The sequence below is a fragment of the Pinus tabuliformis genome, chromosome X, assembly GCF_031772625.1.
Source record: "Pinus tabuliformis cultivar Carrire ecotype Pingquan chromosome X, CPIR1, whole genome shotgun sequence".
NCBI lineage: Eukaryota > Viridiplantae > Streptophyta > Pinopsida > Pinales > Pinaceae > Pinus > Pinus tabuliformis.
In genome coordinates this window covers 1,127,347,112-1,127,370,365 of record NC_142308.1, presented here as the reverse complement: position 1 = coordinate 1,127,370,365, position 23,254 = coordinate 1,127,347,112, and positions in this window count along the sequence as shown.

The window sequence follows — 23,254 nt, the reverse complement described above, 5'->3', positions numbered from 1 at the left end:
ATGTAGGGGTGTGACACTCGAGCTCTGAAAGCCAAAATGCTATTCGTTGTGCCCTTTTTTCCTCCCGTGAAAACCAAATAAAACTCGTTGGAAAGTATATGGTTACTATGTCAAGAATTATTATTTTAACCATTGAATTTAGGTTTCTATAAACTTTACTTCTCCAGCTTGAATCACTATTTACAGAAAGAAATGGACCTTAAAATTTCGAAGGTTGAAGGGTTCGCTGGTATTTGCGTTGTAGTGCAGTGTGACTGGCCAGCCACCTTTCAGTCGTGTCGTTCAGTTTCATTATTATGTATGTGAAATAAGATTTAATAAATAAAAAGCTGCAACTTTTGAGTGATGATTATACCCCACGGTGATATCATAATAGAATATATTCAAAACGCCATGATCCTATGTACAGCACAAACAGCTTTAATAAACTAAAGTTGTTTATTACAAATTGAAAATGCATAGCTGATCGGTTAAAGGAAAGCTCTGCCACGCATATGAATGCGAAACGTAGGGCAATGATAAGTGGCTAAAGAAAAACCGTAATTTGATACAGTAGTAATTATAATGTTTCTTTGTTTTTTTAATTTCCCGCCTGCTAAATATCCACTTGAGTGGATAGTGGAGGCTTGGAAAGATAACCAGCAAGGGTGGTAAGAGAATTCGGTTTAACATTTATTAATTATGAAAGTTGTAATGATTTATTAATGACAAAATTATTTGATGGCTAAATCTAACTATTTCATGTTTATTATCTCTTTGAGTGAAATGGTTTTATTTTATTATTATTTGACCATAAATTCGATTATAAATTTATAGTATTTAAATTGTAAATTTAAATATATAAAATATTGAAAAAACAATTAATATTTGAATTGTTAGGTAATTTATAGAGAAATAAAGTAATCTAATTTTACAGTGATTTTAGAGAGAATTTTTTTATAAGTTTGGTAATTCTTTTATTCCATTTTGAAGAGAAGACAAGGTGTACATAGACATCCAACAATGTTAGATGGCCTCAACCCCCTGCTCCCGACTCAGAAACAGGGTTTGCTGGTCATCTAACTGCATTGTAAGTCATCCAAAATTTAAAGATTCTCAGATTGTCTAACAATGCAATATAAGTATGGATATCCTTAATTGTCCTAATAACTATATATCTAAAACATAAACTGAAAGACTGTAAAGCCATCATGTAAACTACTCAAATTTTTCACAAAACATAACCATGCTAACCATCCAATTACTCATAGGAGTCGACAGGTGCCATATCTTTGGTGCTAGGACATAAAAGCTCTGTATGAGGAAGGCAAGGGATGTGCTTCTCAATCCGGCTTAGGCTAACATTTTGGAGTTGGATTTGACCGCGGATCAATTGAAATTCCCTGTGAATTCATTGGAAGTTTGTATATGGTTTGGATGGTCGAGCAAAAATGGACACTATTGTTTTTCCCACGTTGTTCTTCATAAGCCATTATAAATACACTGTCTGATGGAACTGAGTATATCTCCCTGAGAATCACCAGGGTCTTGGACTAAAAACTCTCATTCCTCCAAATCCAAATCGACGTTTTCAGCTTCCTTTAGCTCCAATTCCCAACCTGAAATCAACCACTGGATAGGGGGAAGCCTATTAAAATTGTAAGCTTGAGCAGTTTCTTCCAAACATTACACATTACCACGATACCCACAAACTCTAGCTTACCTAAACCACTATAGTTGACCACACAACAATTTTGGAGCCAAACCTGAGCTTACTAATCAAAACTCGTAATGAACCTTAAAACTTTCATTGCCACCTTACACATGCACTGAGGTAAATGAGGGTCATCATCTTGCCACCTTGCGTCATGCCTCATTATTGTAGGGTCCTTGGCTCAGATCCCACCTAGACCACTACACTCTCTCTCACCTCAGGAGAGAGATAAAATAATTTTAATTTACTTTTTAGTATAAGAAATATTTATTTTTTTTACTATTTAATATGGAAATATTTAATTTTAATATGGAGTTAACAAATGATATGTAAAATAATATTATTGATATTATATGATTGGTAACTTATTTTATGTTGCATATATATATATATATATATATATATATATATATATATATATATATATATATATATATATAGATATAGTTATTCATTCAATATTAAATGAATTAAGCATCATATAATATCAACAATATTATTTGGCATGTTGTGTAAGAGGATACAAGCAATATGAAAGCAAGTCTCATCACCAGCTAGGGCCTCTGCAGTGTTCGTGTTTGGAATCGATTTGAACATCTTTATGATGATTTATGCCTTTCTTTTCTTCTTCATCAAAAGGACTTTATTTTTTGTCCTCTCCTTCATCCTCTAAAGGATATTGCTCTGAGAATTGTCATCCTTTTGGTGTGTTAGATTGCCTCCTCTTCTTCTTCTTTGTATTCTTCCTTGCATGTGGGCACCCTTGCTATAAATGTCTTGTGTGAAAGAATATGCGGAATCTAAATGCCATGTTCTCATAATCTATAACTTGTGACCGAAGGAAGTTTTGGTGTTTCAGATTTTTATGATTAGGAAGTCCTTTACTGAGATCAATATCCACTCATATTCTAGCAAATGTGAAGATACCATTCTTTGTTTCTTTCGAGATTCAAAATTTTAAATTTTTCCAAAGTGTTGTCTACATCTTCAAGGACTTTGTTGTGCCAAATGGAAGGGGGAGGTTTGGGAGCCTAACTCAAACTGGTATTAACAATGTAAACTTTGAAACGGGAACTATAAACTCAAAACGGGAACTCTGGCCCAAAAACCCCAAAAAAACCACAAAAACAGTGCTCAAAACGAAAAGTGTGTATACTGGAACGATGTTTTTTTTTTTTAGGTGTCAATTTTGCGGCTGTTTTAAAAATGGCAGTGACTACGAAATTTTCTACGTAATTTTCCTGCAAAATATAGCTTCAGAACGAAAGTGTTGATACTGGAATAATGATTTTTTTTTTTAGGTGTCAATTTTGCGGCTGTTTTAAAAATGGCAGTGACTACGAAATTTTCTACGAAATTTTCTACGAAATTTTCCTGCAAAATATAGCTTCAGAATGAAAGTGTTGATACTGGAATAATGATTTTTTTTTTTAGGGTCAATTTTCATACTTTTTAAAAAATGCTAATAAAACCAATTTTTTATGTCTCAAACAAAGTTAAATTTTAAGGAAAAAACACATTAATGTTTCTGGTAGAATATCATTTTTCTTTCCTCAGTATAAATTTAACATGTTTTCAACCAAAATCAATAGTTTCTCATCTTAATAAAAATAAAAGAATCAACGCTAGATCTTAAGTCCCGTGATGGAGCACTAACTCAATCTACAACATATCAGGTGACTTGAAGTAGTTAACCCCCTTGCTACCTTATGATTCGATATGCTCATGCATCGATGATCTGCATCCCCAAAGTTGGAGCCCCCTCCTTTTGTCAGAATGATATGGGTCATATTAGTTATCATGTTTCTCGAGGTAGTTAACTCCCTCACTACTTCTCAACCCAACATATTTGTTGACCATTGATCTCGGTGGAACATGACTTGTCGAGCCAATGGAAAATCGTTTGAACATAACTCCCAAATGCCTGATGAACATCACCACATTACTCTTCCAGGTTGTCCATGAATGACAACTTGGTATCTATTTCAAACAATAATTTCATTATTCCATTAGTCTCCCTCCCAATGGCATATCGTTCACCCAGTTCACTTCGATTTGATACAATATGGTTGGATATGACTAGTGATTATAGTCTACAAATACAAGAACTTGATAGATGGCTGCTTCTTTAACATCATTAAATGGGTTTTTGATGTGAGGTTTCACAAGAAGAACTCTGGCATATTTGTAGTTGCCTCTTGATCTTTTTACATGTATGGTGTAACCAAGCACTCTCACCATTGATAAGCAAGGGTAAGATATTCCTCAGGGCTCATGAAGAGCCTCAAACAACAATTGGTTCATGAAGGGCAAAGATGTGACAAGCAAGATTTTGAACCCAGGTGGAGAGGATAACAATCTAAATTTTTTTCCTTTCAATCATCTAAGCTAGACCCCATTGACAAAGTAGGTACCTCTTGTTTATTTGTACTCTTCTAATTTACAAGTCCCCTCCAGGTCTTTAACAAGCTCATTGTAAGCATTGAATAATTTTTGGTCAGATAGTGAAACGCTTTTGAATATATGACCTTATCGTATATTGTTTTGTAAGAGGCTTTAGGCCTAGTTTGATTGTTTTTCATTTACTGTTGAAATCATTTTTAATTTCAATTTACTGTTGCTTCTCTCATTTCCTTTTAATCATAAAAATAGACTTGAAAATTTTCATTTAAAAATATTTCTTTCTTTTCTCTCTGATCATGAAAATAAATCTGAAAAATTCCCCAATTCAAGCATTTGGGCTTCAATATAAAATAGGCATAAGGAATAGTGCTTGAATCCTAGAGTTTGTTGGAACCCGGCATAAGAAAGATGCATCCATCCGCCATTTCTATTATTATGTAATAAGATAAATTTGGTGCACTCATAATTCGAGAGCAATGAAGGGAGACAAAAACTCAAATTCCTCGAATTCAGGTTCGCGCTTTATCTATACCCAAAATTGTAATTTAAATTCCTAACTTGAATTATTTTATTCAGATTCAGTGATTAAAAAAAACTACCATGTATTGACTTCAGCCCTAACCTCTATTATCCAACCTGTATATATGGCACAACCGAATTTATCAACTGCTATATACATAAGATATATTATACCATAAAATAGATACGGTAAATAAGTACATGCATTCATAAGTTTTTAAATCCAACACATTAAATTGAGAGATCAACTAAATTTATATCATTGTTACAATACTCGAAACCATTGTTTGCTTATGTTTATTTAGATCCAATACATTAAATTGAGGGATCAGATAACTTTACATTGATGTTGCTGTAGCACTCCCCCCGGGTCGGGCGGGGTAGAGTGGCCCGGGGGTTGATGTTGCTGTAGCTTACATTCTTTTCTCCAAAAGGCCTTTACCTCGTATTTGATTTGAATGACATGTTATATGAACTTTGTGTCATGAGTTTTTAGTAATATGAGGCAAACTCGCTCAGTATAGGTAAAAAGAAATATTAATAAGGATAGGAGTAGTGCCATTTTCTAAGTTAGACATTGTTGTTGTAGGTTGAACTATTAAATCTTTTGTTCCTAGAGATAAATACATTGAAGTATTTTTTCAATTGTTATAAAAATTTGACAAATTGACATATCGAGACTCATGAAACACTAATGAATCTACATAAAACTTAAATTCACAAATATTAAAAAACAAATAATCTTCGTTAAATTTCCAATTTACACTCATGAATCTGCCAATAACCTTTATCGAATTTCCAATTTACACGCTCCTGAATCTACATAAAACCTAAAGTAACAAACATAAAAAAAACAACGATTAACCTTCATCAAATTTCCAATTTCCAATTAACCGGAAAAATCAATTTGAAATTCGAAGCCTCGTGAAGAACAGCATGCACAATTTTAACGGGAATTGATCCGCCCAACAAAGCTTATATCAAACGAATTTCCATCCTTGTTATAAAACGAATTTCCTTTTTCCAAAATTAGTAGTAAGAATTTACATTCGTGAATTTGGAGACAACCTTAGCTAGGGATGCATGTTCAGATGGTCGTATGGTAGGGAAAATGAAGCCAGGTTTGTAATGTTGGGTTAGCGGTCGTTTCCAAAAACAGAGAATAACTGAAGGAAAAATCCTAAGCTGCTGACCGTGTTTCTGCACATCAACTGATCTGGTAATGTCATGCAAAAGTTTCTTCCATCCACCAAAATATTCAATCCATATTTTATTTTAATATTATGTTTGATATTTGTTGTATCAGAGATTCCCCTTCGTTGTTTCCGATATTACAACAACATTAAGAGTTTCCCTCTAACTTGAAAGAATAAATTTTGATTTAGAGAAAAGCCTACACTGTGTAAAGGCAAGTAAAAGTTCTCAAGTGCTTTCTAACTCCTGGAAGAAACTGAATAAAGGCGAGTGCAAAGTGGTCCAATTCTGATTCTCGTAAGAAAGTATAGTAAATATTTTATAGAGAGCTCGATCAATCATGAACAGAAGATAGTTGCAGTGCTATTTTTATGTAGATTCAAGGATTCATAAACATTACTTTTGCGTGCAGTTGTTGACATCAAAGAGTTAAGATTTTCAACGTGATTATTTTGTGAATGGAAAGCGGGGGTCGATTCCCGGAATCGACCCGCCGCCGGGTCGGGCGGGGCGGAGTGGCCCGGGGGTGGCGCTGCGCGGCGGCGCCGCCGCGCAGCGCCACCCCCGGGCCACTCCGCCCCGCCCGACCCGGCGGCGGGTCGATTCCGGGAATCGACCCCCGCTTTCCATTCACAAAATATGTGTAACTCATACAACCATTGTAGCTGTAACATTCTGTTTACGTGTACCGTTGATCTATAATGTAACACCTATATCATGTTTTTAATGCGTTTGATAATTTTATCGTGTTTACTAGTAATACATAGATCACAATATTTCCCCCCAAATTTCTGAACCTCTAAAATCTATGTAATATAATCACAATATTGCCTCTCAAATTCTTCTGTGCAGACAGCTTTGTCTCTGTGACTATAAATGGAGAAGGCCACATTAACCTCTGGACGTGCCGCGCCGATAATGCTTGAATTTTACAGATGTCGAATTATTCCCGATGTGAGGTGATAAGCGTGTTTTGTAAATTGACAAGTGTATTTATAGTGTCGTGCATAGAATCTTACGTGTTCGGTTTAAGTAATCTAAGGATAATTCCAATTTTTTAATATTTATTTCTCCACATTTTGAATAAATTAGGGATTTTATGAAAACCGCAATATAGTTTGAACACACAAATAATATATATAATAAAAAATTTAGGAAAACTAAAACAATAAACCTTAACACAGACATAATTAAAACGATGTAATAATTATTAACGATGTAATAGGTGTAAGAGTAAAAGTGCAATAATGTTATTTTCACTCCCGTCTTTTAATCTTGTAACTTCAATTAATGTAAACGGTTTAATGCAAAAAAAAAAAAATACTGGGTATTTTCGTGCATCGATGGTGATTGAATAGCAGGTAAGCACTATCACTACTGCTATTATTACTTACTAAATAATGCTATAGAATAAAACGCTTGTTCGTCTTGAAGAGAGATTTGGCGGCAGCTGTCTGAGGTTGTGCCTGACAATTCCATGGCCGGTTCATTTATAATGTGCAAGCGTCTATATGAGTAGCAGACACCCAGTATTATTTTTTTTTTGCATTAAACCGTCTGGATTAAGTTCTCGTTATAGAATATGCTTTGGATTTACAAATTAACAAATATTTTTGCATTAAACCGTCTGGATCAAGATCGTGGTTTAGAATATGATTTGAATTTAGAAATTAAGAAATATTTGCTATAGCTTTGCTTATGATTAAAAATTTATATTTACCACGTAGTTGGCATAGTAAAATAATAAGCAATGTATATGATTTTGGCTTTTTAAGCATTTTATATTCAATAACGTATACAATTTCTAGGACCATCAATATTCTTTACTACCTATACATTTTGATCGCAATCAACCATTAAGTCCAGAATGTATCACTTATGGTGTGTTTCACTTATTGGTTTTGTATCAAACATAAATTCGAACTATTTTTTCGGCTATTATATAGACCCTGTCTAATATATTATATGGACCCTGTCTAATATACACGCGGTGAATAGTCCAACCGACAATTTCGGAGACCGAACGAGCCACGTTCACGTTAGATTTGGCAGATCAGGACTTCGAAAAGAAAGCTACCGTAAATGACGTAGTGGGCCATTTAGATGCCCTGAATAAAGCTCCCACAGCATACCTGAATAAAGCTCCCACAGCATACTCTGCAACGCAGGATATTCATATTCATAATTGTTGTTGTTATGAAGTTCAAGACTGTTCTACTGGTGCTGCTTGTGGATATGGTATTCTACGTTGGTGTGTTTATGGTCACTTTCTTGGCACTGAACCAACATATGAGAGTAACTGTAATTGGAGTTCTATGCGTGTGCTTAACGTTAAGCATGTATGGTTCCCCGCTAGTAGTCATGGGGTACGGGTCGATTCCGGAATCGACCCGCCGCCGGTCGGGCGGGGCGGAGCGGCCCGGGGTGGCGCTGCGCCACCCCCGCGCCGCTCCGCCCCGCCCGACCGGCGGCGGGTCGATTCTGGGAATCGACCCGTACCGGCTATAAGGGATTTGTGACCTGCGACAACCACTTATTTGCTGTCTCAAGGACGATATGAGTTCTAGAATAACTTGACTCAAGAAATCAGCTCTATATTCGATGGCTATCAGTAGCAATAACACATTTGGGAACTCTGACCGCCTTGTCCTCCAAGATTGCTCCTCTGAATCAACCTACTTTTCAGTTAGATACCAAAATGTCTGTTTCTTGTCTAAACGGTTCCCTCAGCAGAGAAAAGTTGAATGCGTGGATTTGGAATTTAGAAGCCTACTTAACAACCCAGAAGAATATTTCATGATTAGAGGCTCATAGTTGCTGAAGTTCATATAGAGGATCAAACCCTTAATCGGCGGCACTCTTAAAATTAGATGTTCGCTGCCTCTAATTAACCAGATATCACATTATGGGTGGAACAATTCGGAAGCGGGTTTATCCTCTTGGCTACAGTCAGGAAATACTAGCACGGCGATAAGCACGCTACTTGCACCTTTGACAGATTACCAGGTAGACTGTTCAGCAATTCATTGACAATTTCAACAAACTACCTATCAAGCTTGAGGTCAAAGACGATAATGAATTATGAAACCCTCCATCTTAAGTTTATTGGTGGACTTATTAGTTTTTGTTTTTTTACGATAATGAATTATGAAAACCTACATCTTAAGTTTATTGGTGGACTTATTAGTTTTTGTTTTTTTTCGGAGAAAACTTGCAGGGATCCTTCCCATCAATTTGGTACTTTGCTAGTTCCAATCATCCCACGAGAGGCAAACATGTCACAAGCAAGATATTGGTGGACTTGTTAGTTTTTGTTTTTGTGCGGAGAAAACTTGCCGGGATCTTTCCCATCAATTTGGTGGACTTATTAGTTTTGTTTTTTTCCGGAGAAAACTTCCAGGGATCCTTCCCATCAATTTGGTACTTTGCTAGTTCCAATCATCCCACGAGAGGCAAACATGTCACAAGCAAGATTTGAACTTGAACTTGGGTGGTGGGGATAAGAACTTGTCCTCTCAGCCATCCAAGCTAGACCCATTTGATAGGTGGATGTTTTAGTTTTATGGATGTATGGAAAGAGTAAAGTTGCTCAGGATCACTTCAATTAGCCACCTTTCCAATTTGCACTGAAGTTAGAGTCCATGTTAGCAGAAAGCACCTTCTAAGCAGACTCTGTCCTCTCAACAACAATCGCAGAAGAAGGTTTCTAATCCAAAGCCGACTTCTTTTTATTTCTTCTTCTTAGCCTTCTAACCATGGGGAGGGAAACAATTGGGAAACGAAAGGTTCAACACCTTATCTAGGTAATGGGAGAAGAAGTACCACATATAACATCGGAGGCATGGGCACGCTATTGATGAGTGTTACACATTGAAGGTTGACAAGGATAAAGGTCCATCTTCTGAACCACAAGAAGAAAATGGTGAGGTTGATGCCAATAACCGTAAGTCTATGAATCCCAATCTGGTTCTTATGACCAAGGATTGTTCCATTAGCAATTGTTACATAAAGAACAAAATAGCTAAGATAGCCGTTGACAAGTGGAAGTTAGAAAAATCTGATTTCTTAGCAGCTAGTGGATGAGCTTCAACATCCTAAATTGACACATCCCAATCCATATAATCTTGGAGCTTGTGGGTGGAGGGGGCGGTGTGGGTGAAGGGGTGGGCGGAGGGACCGGGGAGGGGGCGGTGGCGGGGGAGGGGTGGGCGGTGGCGGTGGAGGGGTGGGCGGGGGGTGGGCGGGGAGGGGGCGGTGGCGGGGGAGAGCACAACTGTGATTTTCGCATTGATTTTTTAGTTAATTATTATTTTTTGAAAAAAAAAAGTTGTTATTATTATTTTTTTGACATGAAATTCATAAAAAAACTATTATTTGACCATTTTTAGTTAATATTTTTGTATAAAAATTGTGATTTTGACATGTTAATTCTAGCAAAAAATTATCAAAACGTTTAGTTTTTTTGTTATATTTATGTTAAAAATGGTTATTTTTATGTCCATTGTTAAAAAATGTTGTTTTTTAGAAACAATTATTTCATGTGGATTGAAAAATTAATTAAGGGGGTTGAAAAGATGTCTAAATATGTAGATTATCTAAAATTCAAACTATCGACTTTATAATTTAAAAATGCAAAACAATAAAAAGCCCACTAAAAAAAAAAAAAAAATTAAGATAGAGAACAAGAAAATATGAATATAGTGACGACTTCAAAAACTATCGAATTTAGAAAATAATTTTTTACATTTCACACACTAGAAAATTTAAAGTCAAAAAATAGGTCTTTTAAAAAAAGGGTGTGATGCAGAATACACACTTTTTAAAATCAGGATGAAAATCACTACCATTCACCGAGCCTCACCCACTTAATGCACATGAAAAAAATTAAAGTTCCAAAAAGCATGTTCTTAAAAAAACATGTGTATTCTGCATCAACACTTTTGAAAATCGGGTCATTTTTTTGCCACCTCTACAAAACGGGTAACAGTATCAGTTCCCGTTTCAAAGTTTACATTGTTTATTATAGAGACTACCATAGAGTTAGCATCAAACTAAAAGAAGCAAGGAGTGATGAATAGCTTGGATATACCCCAAAACTAAGACCCGATTCTTCCTTGTTTCAAACTGCACATAAAGAAACCTTTTGAGCATAGAAAAATTTGGAAGTAGAGTCTATATGGAAACGATCCACCGAATTAATGCTTCAGGTTGTACCTCAAATCCATTAAAACCTCAGCTGACTGCTTTTAATTATAAATGAAAAAATAAGGAATTAATTTTAGAAAGATTTATCTGCGTAGATGGAGCTTTTTCCATCTGTTCAACAATATAAGGACCCAATAAATTTTGGATCTATTCTACAGAAGCTGGAACCTTCCTTTGGGCAACATCCTTGGAGGCCTATTACCTGATTTTGCAGCAGGGGCACCCCCACGCAGTGTTCGGAATAATGAATGAGTTTTTAAAAATATTATAGTCGTGGAGCTGTGAGGAGTCTGATAAAACCTTCCCAGAATATTGTAGGCTTTGGAAACAAAACGAAATACCTCACATAGTTTCAATGGCCTGCTTTAAAGAACATAAATGTAGAGCTTTTAACCCAAATAAGTTTTGTTTTGCCACTGACATCTTTTATAAAGATTTGAAATCTCTCTCTCTATGATCCTTCGCTGGCTGTGCAAGAGGAAGGACACCTCCAACGACCTAAGTCCCAGATCTAGCCGAGGACGAAACCAGTAGTGGACTCAAATGCGCTGGAGGCATGGGGACAGAGTGCAATACTCACCATTCAGTCCTAATCAGATACTCCACCATTGTTCTTAACATTTAAAATGTACAATTCAATTTTATTTGATTGTTTGATTGATTTCAAGATATCTTCTAATATATACCATATTGTAAAAATAATTAACGGTAGACACTGGTAAAACATACACACCCCCCCTTTTTATCATACACACCCCCTCCCTTTTTAAGATATGTATGGGCTCTTACCCACCCAAATAAAATACCATCTTACAGTGCTTTTGATGCCGATCTCAAGCCTAATGAGCAAAAATTACACATCAATGCTACTATAGATTTGCACCCGGATGGTCAAACAAGACGTTAGGGTAATCTAAAATCTCTTGCAGCTCTTCAAACTCACTTGACTTCGTTGAGTGAGCATTAATTCGGCGATGGACTGATGTCCTATAGGCTTTTTAAATTGGTTTAAACTGAAACCTCAGACCTGCAGCTCGAGGTTGAACATCTGACCCAAAGTTGAACTGAAATTGCTTACAAAACAAAGTTTCTCAAAACTTTTATTTAGGTTTAATGTGAAAGATTTACTTTGTGGGTTTTCCTAATTACTTTAAACCCCTTAACCAAGATCTACTCCTTTGTAAGAAATCAAAATCAATGCACAGCGGAACTTACTTTCCATCTTCAAAAGGCTCCTGGGCTTTACTTGAGTTGTTGGCTCTTAAATCCTTCCAAGAACTTGCAATCCTTTTCTCTGGCTATCCTAAATGACAGAGTATCTAGTCTTCAATGGAGCAGACAATTTTTCTGAGTGATTACAAGCCTTGGAGACTCAGCCCTTTTATAGCAGTGCAAAACCCCAATCCTAGGGCAGCTGAAATTTAGCTGAAACAAGTCTGTCAAGAAATCTGAAATTTCAGATTTTGAAATCAATCAATCAATCAATCAATCAGAATAGATTCTGATTTCCTTATTCAGCTCAAATTTATTACTGCTATTATTTTAATCAATTATAATCGATCCATTAACAATTATAATTGTTTAATATTATTCTATATGTATTTGTATCCAAATCCTTATTTAAATACGTATAATGCCATGATTTAATTAATCACATTATTTGGCATATTTTAATCATTACATAAATGTAATCTCGCTGACAGTATTTGACATTATAATCACAATGCACGTATGTCCAACTTAATATTTGTAATTAGACGTCTCTAAATCCAACAATCTCCCACATGGACAAGTGCAACCTTTTGATTATATATCCTTAACTTTATTGCATGCAACTTTTCTGTCTTTACTTATCGTATTTCTTAAACAATTCCGTCCATCAATTATGCTAACAAAGGACTTAAGCGGCATTTGTCACATTTATTCGCAACTAAACTAACATAAATCACGCTGCCAACATAACTGAATGACATGAATCTGATTTGGACATATAGTTTAGAAATTTCACGCAAGTGTGATTAGATGTGCCTATTTCTAATTGAGTCACCTTTACTTTACTTTATGAGGCCAAAAAATTTAAACTTTAAAGAAAGAAATAATGAAACTGAAACTGAATGCAACTTGTATATATCATCAAAATTGTTTATAATTGCATTACATAGAACATCAAAAACAGAACTTAAAACATATTCAGACTCCCACATTTTTCTAATTATCCTAAACAGATATTACACCCATACAAGCAACATGTTGGTGAAACTTCTTGGGTGGTAATCCTTTAGTAAGAGGATCCGCAATCATGGAGTCTGTACCTATGTGTTTTATACATAATTCATTATTCTGCACTCTCTCTTTTACAACCAAAAACTTAATGTCAATGTACTTCGACTTTGACGAACTTCGGTTGTTGGTTGCGTATAACACTGCTGAATTGTTGTCACATAATAATTTGAGTGGTTTCTGAATAGAATCCACAATTTTCAGACTTGTGACGAAGTTCTTCAGCCATACGCCATGATTAGATGCTTCAAAACATGCAACAAATTCAGCTGCCATAGTGGAGGAGGCTACCAATGACTGTTTAGTGCTCTTCCATGACACAACACCACCTGCCATCATAAAGATGTATCCTGATGTTGACTTCATGCTGTTGACACATCCTCCAAAATCAGAATCGTTGTATCCAATGACCTCGAGCTGTTCCGATCTCCGATACGTGAGCATATAGTCCCTTGTTCTCTTTAGGTATCTCAACACTCGCTTGGCTGCCTTCCAGTGTTCCATACTTGGGTTACTCAAATATCTCCCTAGCATTCCGGTAATGAACGCAATATCCGGACGCGTGCATACTTGTGCATACATGATGCTACCCACGGCTGAGGCATAGGGAATATCTTTCATGAGGTTTTTATCTAAGTCAGTTTGAGGACATTGTTTCAGACTAAACTTATCTCCTTTTGATATAGGGGTATCTCCTGGTTTGCTGTTTTGCATGCCAAATCTTGTTAGAATCTTATCGATATAGTTCCTCTGGGATAACCTCAGAATACCTTGAGATCTATCTCTAAGTATTTCAATCCCTAGAACAAATGATGCATCACCAAGATCTTTCATTTCAAAGTTCTTAAATAAAAAAATCTTAGTTTGATGCAACATGTCCTTATCGTTACTGGCAAGCAATATGTCATCTACATATAAAACCAAGAAAATAAATTTACTCCCACAAAACTTAAGGTATATACATTCATCTACTATGTTAGACTCAAAACCAAATGAGCTAATAACTTGGTGAAACTTATAATACCATTGTCGAGATGCTTGTTTTAGCCCATAGTTAGATTTCTTAAGTTTGCAAACCATAGACCCTGCATCACCTGATACAAAGTTTCCTGGCTGCTTCATATAGATCGTTTCATCAATGTCACCATTGAGAAACGCCATCTTTACATCCATCTGATGAAGTTCTAAATCATAATGTGCTACAAGCGCCAATATAATCCTTAAAGAGTCTTTCGATGAAACTGGAGAGAAAGTCTCTTTATAATTAATGCCTTCTTTCTGTGTGAAACCTTTCGCAACAAGACGTGCCTTGTATTTTTCAACATTGCCTTTAGAATCCCGCTTAGTCTTAAATATCCATTTGCAACCAACGGGTTTCTTGTCTTTAGGCAACGGAACGATATCCCAAACGTCATTGTCATACATAGATTTCATCTCTTCATTCATGGCATTAATCCACATTTGAGAGTTAGAGCTTTCCACAGCTTGTTTGATATTAACAGGATCATTTTCAAACATGCCAATGTCAAACTCATGTTCTTGAAGATATGCATAATCCTTTGATTGTGTAGATCTTTTCTCTCTAGTAGATCTCCTAATTGGCACAGGCTCTAGATTTTCTTGAGGTTCATTTACAACTTGATCTTCAACAGGAGGAAGAACATCATTACCAACTTCTGAATCTCCCACAGGCCCTAGGCCATCAACATTTGTCATGTCAATGTGAGGGTTTGGGTTGGGTTCAGGTCCATTTGTGTTCTCTATTCCCTGTTGAGTTTCTAACTGAGTTGTTTGGGATGATGAAGTTTGCACATTGTCAAAAGATGTATTTGTAAACGCAATCGGAATTTGAACAAAACTAGGACTTTGGTCCATAGTCTCATTCGCATTCGTCTCTTCTTCTTCAAAAATACTATCTTTTGTCATATCTCCCCCCACAAACTCATTATCCTCAAAAAATTTTGCACTTCCTGACTCGAAAACTGTATGTTCTGTTGGATTATAGAATTTGAACCCCCTAGATCGTTCAGAATAGCCTATAAAGTAACAACTAACGGTTCTTTCGTCCAGTTTCTTTTTGCTTGGCTTATAAGGCCTAGCTTCACATGGACATCCCCAAACTCTCAAATGATTCAAGCTAGGCTTGCGCCCAACCCATAACTCGTAAGGGGTCTTGTTAGCTGCTTTAGTAGGCACTCTATTAAGTATGTATGCTGCAGTCTTTAAGGCTTCTCCCCACAAATTCTCAGGTAGAGTTGTACGAGCAATCATACTTCTCACCATGTCTTTAAGGGTGCGATTTCGTCGCTCAGCAACACCATTCATTGCAAGCGAACCTGGCAACGTATACTGAGGCACAATTCCGCATTCCTCTAAGTATTTTGCAAAGGGACCTTGACGTTGTTCTCCTGATCCATCATAACGACCGTAGTATTCACCACCACGATCAGAACGAATGGACTTTATACGTTTGTTAAGTTGTAACTCAACTTCCGTTTTGAACTTTATGAACACGTCTAATGCTTCCACCTTTTCTTTTATTAAGTAAATATGACCATATCTTGAATAATCATCTATGAATGTGATAAAGTAACGGTCACCATTTCTTGTAGCCTTTGGAAAAGGACCACAGATATCCGTATGAATTAATTCTAAGACATCATTACACCTTTTTGCTTCATACTTACGTTTATTAGTTTGTTTTCCCTTTATACAATTTACACAATCACTTAAGTTTGTAAAATCTAAAGGTTGGAGAATATCATTAGACACAAGACGTTCTATCCTTTTCATAGAGATATGTCCTAATTGCTTGTGCCATAATGTTGCAGATTTCTCACAAGTTAATTTACGTTTTCTATTATCTATATGCAGTGCCTCTGAATGTGAAGTGTCTATATCTAGAAAATAAAGATTATCATAAGAAGACAGGATACCAGAAGCAAGAAGCTTAGAATCTTGACACAAACTGAAATTTCCTTTACCAAATGAACATACATAACCATTTTTGTCCAAATAAGATATAGAAATTAGGTTCCTTCTGAAAGATGGAACCACTAAAGCATCAAAACTTAAATAAAATCCTGTCTTACATAATAATCTAAATTTTCCTATGCTTTCCACTTCTACTTTATTGCCATTTCCTACGTAAACGTAGCGCTCTGCCTCACTTGGCTTGCGATGGCTTAGGCAACCCTGCATCGACATACTGATGTTAGTCGTTGCACCTGAATCTATCCACCAAGTATATCTAGATACAGAACTTAAATTAACTTCAGAACAAACCAAAGCAAGAGACATACCTTTCTTTGCCAACCATGCATGATAGTTGGTGCAGAATTTCTTTGTATGTCCTGGCGCTTTGCAGAAAAAAACAGTTCCTTTCTCCTGCTTTCACAGAAGTATCTTCCTTCTTGCTTTTCTGCGCGGCATTGTTTGCAGCTACCTTGGTAGGTCCCTTTTCCATGGTAGTAAACTTGCGCTTCTTGCCTTTACCCTTAGGATTAGATGTTACTACATGAGCACTTTCTCCCTTAGTCATTTTCTGTCTCTCTTCCTCCTGCACCAACCGAGCCTCAAACTCAGGTAATGTCCACGTCTCTTTTTGACAATTATAAGTCATCTTGAATTGACTAAAGTTAGACGGGAGAGACAGAAAAATGAACTCAATGAGAACCTCATCAGAGATGTCATAATTATGCCCTTTCAAGGCACGTTGAAGTCTTGTCATCTCAATAACATGCTCTCTAACCCCTTCTTTTCCCTTGTATTTTATTGTTGCCAACTTCACAAAGAGTGTACTAACATCAGTCTTTTTACTCTTTGTGAATTTTTCTTCAAGGGCCTTAAGGTATGCAACAGCGCCTGTCTTTGTATCAGGTATGATGCCTTGAAAGGTCTCATGGATCGTTTGCTTCATCACCATTATGCACATGCGATCTGAATGCTCCCATCTAGCAATATCAGCCTTCTCTTGAGGAGTTACCTCACTCTCTTTATTAGGCTTGGGGTGATCAAATCTCAGTGCTGTGTCCAATTGCATGATCCCTAAGACTAATTTCAGCTTTTCCTCCCACTGTTTGAAATTGTTCCCCATGAGGGGCTTAATCTGACTTAGACTTGACATTATGTTTGGATCTGAAAAAATTCAAGAACAAGGAAATAATTTAGATATGATGCGTCACGATTTGATTCTTAATCATAATTCTAAAATCTATCTAAAGGCATGTGTAAAACTATTTGCTCCACTAAAACTTTAGCCAAAACACCATTCAGTAATGAAACACCTTTGGGTGCAATCATTACCTTCAGGCAACCCTTATGCACCAAACAACTTAGCAGGCGCCAACCCTCCTTTGGGAAAGCTAACACCCACGTCCATTGCCAGCACGTTACTTCAACTTGTCATGAGTCATCCTTGCAATCGTCTTACAGAGAGCGGTTCGTTTGCGAACATCAATGCTTGACTCATGCGAAAACAACACATGTATACCAAACACCGTCTTTAGTTAGATTCCAAAATTATGTCTAAAACCTAATCTAGGACGTACCTATAGAATCCACTCGTCCTATATAGAATAGAGTATCTTATAACACTTTTAAATTTAATATGTCAACTATATTCATCAAAATAATTATTAGATTTTAGTAAAACTTTAGCAGTTTCTACAATGATTACCTTTTAGAAATGCTTCAATAATTTATTTAGAGAATACTAAATAATTTTATGGTTGCCATGATTAGCATCATTGTGATCAAATCCGAATTTAGTATTATATCAATAATTAACGTTAATACAAATTTTATGCCATAATTAGCATTATTGTGATAAAATCCGAATTTGGTATTATATCAATAATTAACGTTAATACAAATTTTATGCCATAATTAGCATTATTGTGATAAAATCCGAATTTGGTATTATATCAGTAATTAATGTTAATACAAATTTTATGCCATAATTAGCATTATTGTGATAAAATCCGAATTTGGTATTATATCAGTAATTAACGTTAATACAAATTTTTATGCCATAACTTTGAAGATCAAGGTTAACTCTATATACATAGCAGACCAAAACTAAGAACCAAAAGTTAACCCGTTATCCAGGTTAACATTGAATCCATGAGAGATGGAGATCGAATCCTATAAAGAAAAAAAAACTTCAAAAATGATTTGTAAATGAAAACCTCTTTTTCACTTAACGAAATTGACACATTAACATGGTTAACCTCAAGTCCATGAGAGATGAGAGATCGAATCCCTTAAAGTAAACATCTTTAAAATGATTTGAACTGAAAACCCTTTTTTTTTACACGGTTAAAATTTACAATTCTAAAGATTTGATTTTGATTACATTGCTTGATAAATCTGGATTTTGATAGCTCCAAACTTGGTAAAGTCTGGGCTTTAACCGATCCAAGGTGAGTTAAACAGATCCAAAGTTTATATATCAAACTGTACTCTGTAAATATCCAGGGTTTAGTAAATCCTAACAAGATAAATCCGGAGTTTAATAAATCCTGGATTACAGAGGATCACATCAAGGTCAAGAATTTCTCCATACTTGAATTCCAAGATTGGAATTGATTTGTCAAAAAAAGAAAATAACCAAAAAAGTACAGACTGCATCAAACTCTGGGGTTACAGAGAATCACATCAAGTTCAAAAATTTCTCCATGCTCGAATTCCTCATCTTATAATTGATTTCTGAAACCATGAAATAACCAAAAGAGTACAGACTACATCGAACTCCAGGGTTACTGTGCATCAAACTCTAAGCTAACAGAGAATCACATCAAGTTCAAAATTTTCTCCGTTCTCGAATTGAGGAAAAAACAGAAATTTTAAGGATCGAAAAATATGACGGGAGAGACAGTTCTTACATAAGGGTGGCTCCGATACCAATTGATGGATTTACTTTGTGGGTTTTCCTAATTACTTTAAACCCCTTAACCAAGATCTACTCCTTTGTAAGAAATCAAAATCAATGCACAGCGGAACTTACTTTCCATCTTCAAAAGGCTCCTGGGCTTTACTTGAGTTGTTGGCTCTTAAATCCTTCCAAGAACTTGCAATCCTTTTCTCTGGCTATCCTAAATGACAGAGTATCTAGTCTTCAATGGAGCAGACAATTTTTCTGAGTGATTACAAGCCTTGGAGACTTAGCCCTTTTATAGCAGTGCAAAACCCCAATCCTAGGGCAGCTGAAATTTAGCTGAAACAAGTCTGTCAAGAAATCTGAAATTTCAGATTTTGAAATCAATCAATCAATCAATCAATCAGAATAGATTCTGATTTCCTTATTCAGCTCAAATTTATTACTGCTATTATTTTAATCAATTATAATCGGTCCATTAACAATTATAATTGTTTAATATTATTCTATATGTATTTGTATCCAAATCCTTATTTAAATACGTATAATGCCATGATTTAATTAATCACATTATTTGGCATATTTTAATCATTACATAAATGTAATCTCGCTGACAGTATTTGACATTATAATCACAATGCACGTATGTCCAACTTAATATTTGTAATTAGACGTCTCTAAATCCAACATAATGTGAAGTAGAAGCTCACGGCATGTAGAATGTATTTAGGTTTAGATGTGAAGTAGAAGCTCACGGCATTTAGAATGTATGGTGACACAGTGTTTTGTTGCTTTGTTAAGATACTCTGCGTTAAAAAGGTGGTGCTATTTTCCAGTGATTTTGAAGATTTCTATATCCTGAGTTTTCATTATTCAAACCACAAATTATGAATCCCTATTATTCAAACACAAACGAAAAATTTCATTGATCTCAAAACTCACGTTACTTTAAAACAAAATCACCCTACTAAAAAACTGTTATTTAGGTTCAAATTTGAACTCACGTGGTTGAGATTGTTGTACCCACTCCTCAAACTCACTCAATGTTCAGATTCACTTGTATTTCGCTCTGATAAAATGGTCATCCTAGAGCTCTGATACCACAATAGTGAAAGCCAAAATTGTTGGGAATAATGCTTAATTAGTTATGTAAATTTCTATTTAGTGTTCTGTGCAAAATTAAGGCAGCAAATTGTTAGTTGTAGTAGTGCTGGAAATTAGCTGTAATGTCAGTAGATTTGTTTCAGAGTTGATTTTAGTAATAGTTTTACTATTTAATAATGTAGTTAATAGTTGAATTAATATATGAGATTTGCAGCAGTTTTTAGCTCACACAATAACTATGTTTCTTAATTGTTTTATTTTTTTTTATATGTATTTTTCTTCATAGTACTGTTGGCTTCTCAATTGGCTTGAAATAATTCATTTCATATTCTACAAGTGGTATCAGAGCAGGTAAAATTATTTTGGGTTAAAGTTGTATTGTTGGAATTTCGCCAAAGTTAATCATGTCGAATTCTAACCAGATGCTAGTTCCAGAATTTGATGGCAACGATTATGATTATTGGTGCATTAAGATGCTAACCTTTTTTATTGGAAAAGATTTGTGGGAGATTGTTGAATCAGGATATGAGGAGCTAGCTGATTGGAATGCTCTTACAGCTAATGAAAGAACAACAAGAAAGGAAGCAAGGAAGAAGAATGCTCAAGCTTTGTTTCACATTCAGATAGCTCTTGATAAGAGCTTATTTCCAAGAATATCAGGAGCAAAAACCGCCAAAGCTGCCTGGGAGACTCTACAAGAAGCTTACCAAGGTAGTGATCAAGTTAAGGTGTTCAAGTTTCAGACATTGAAGCGAGAGTTCGAGAATTCGAAGATGCAAGAAGCTGAAAGTATCAATGACTATTGTGTGAGAGTCAAAGATGTGGTCAATAAAATGGCCACACTTGGAGAAGCTGTAAGTAATGAAGTTTTAATTAAAAAAGTATTGAGATCTTTAACACATAGATGGAATCATGTTGCAATAATCATGGAAGAAAGTAAGGATTTGACAAAACTACAGTTTGATGAATTGGTTGGATCTTTGATGTCTCATAAAGAAAGATTGAAGGAAAGTTTTGAAGCTGTAGAGAAAGATTTTTCCTCTAAATTAAAAATTACAAAGAATGAAGATGCAAGTAGCAGCAGTACCAAAAGCCATCAAGGTCAAGGTAAATAGCAAAGCCAAAATTATTCAAGAGGTAGAGGAAGAGGTGGCTCAAGTGGAAGAGGTAGTTTCAGAGAAAGAGGTGGAGGTAGATTTGATAATAGAAATGTTAAATGTTACCATTGTAACAGGTATGGTCACTTTGAGAGAGAATGCAGATTGAAAGAAGGTAAAAATGCTAATTATGCTCAAGAAAATGGTGAATATCCTCCAGATCACTTATTTTTATCTTATGCCAAAGGTGAAAATACTACTAAAGATGTTTGGTACCTAGATTCTGGATGCTCTAACCATATGATAGGGAATGAGAAGTTGTTTTCAGCAAAGGATGGAAGTTTCAAATCCAAGATCCAGCTTGGTGATGATAAATCATTGGAGGTTGCTGCCAAAGGAGCTATGGAGGTCCAAACAAAAGAAGGTATAAAGAGTATTCATAACATTTATTATACTCCACAATTGAAGCATAATTTGTTGAGCGTTGGGTAGCTCTATGAGAAAAATTATAAAGTAGTCTTTGAAAATAAGACATGCACTATCTATGATAAGAATAAGGGAAATAGGGTGATCACTGTTGTGCCTATGACAAGAAATAGGATGTTTCCCTTGAGGTTTGATGAACATAACAGAAATCTTGCTAATATGGCTTATGAGGATTCAAGTTGGTTATGGCTTCTCAGGTATGGGCATTTAAATTTTCAAAGTTTGAAGTTTCTAACTTCACATGCGTTAGTTTCTGGTTTGCCCAAGGTAGAAGAGCATAAGGAGGTTTGTGAAGGATGTGCTAAAGGAAAGCATGCAAGGGAAATGTTTCCAAAGGGAAGTGCATGGAGGGCTCATTACCCACTTCAGCTTGTTCATTCAGACATATGTGGTCCTATGCAGATTAAGAGTTTGGGTAAGTCATCATATTTTATCACTTTTATTGATGATTACTCACGAAATTGTTGGGTATATTTTTTGAAGGCCAAAAGTGAAGCCCTGGATACATTCAAGAAGTTCAAAGCCCTTGTAGAAAATGAGAGAGGATGCAAGATCAAATGTTTGCAGACTGACCGTGGGGGAGAATTCTGCTCAAAAGCTTTCCAGAGTTATTGTGATATGAATGGCATCAGGAGGCAGCATACTACAACATACACACCCTAACAAAATGGCATAGCTGAAAGAAAAAACCGTACTGTGGTTGAAATGGCAAGATGCATGCTACAAACTAAGGGATTGAGCAACACTTATTGGGGAGATGCAGTTGCTACAACAGTATACATCCTCAACCGTAGCCCCACCAGTGCACTGAAAAATATGACTCCTTATGAAGCTTGGTATGGAAAAAGGCCTAATGTTAATCATTTCAAAGTTTTTGGTTGTTTGGCTTATGCGCATGTACCTGATCAGAATAGAAAAAAGTTATATGCAAAGAGTGAGTTATGTATTTTTATTGGGTATAGTGAGACAAGCAAGGCTTATAAATTGTATAATCCTCTAACTAACAAGCTTATTGTCTCAAGAGATGTAATTTTTTATGAAGGGGGAGTTTATGGTCATCAAAAAGGCCATGTTGAGAAGACAAAATCTGTTTTGAATGATGATATAATTGTTGATAATGATCATGAGCAGCCAACTAATGTTTCTGTAACTAGTGGCTTAACTCCACCAAGCAGCCCTTCATCAATTTCTTCAACATCAAGTTCAAGTCCAACTTCTTCTCCAAGTTCTACAAGGAAGGTAAGAAGATTGAGTGATATTTATGAAAGGAGTGCAAATCAAGCACATGAAGAAAGCCCAATAGGTGAGATAGTCAATTTTTCTTTATTAGCCAAGGCTGAATTTGAACCATCATGTTTTGAAGATGCATGTACTAATGAGGTTTGGATGCAAGCC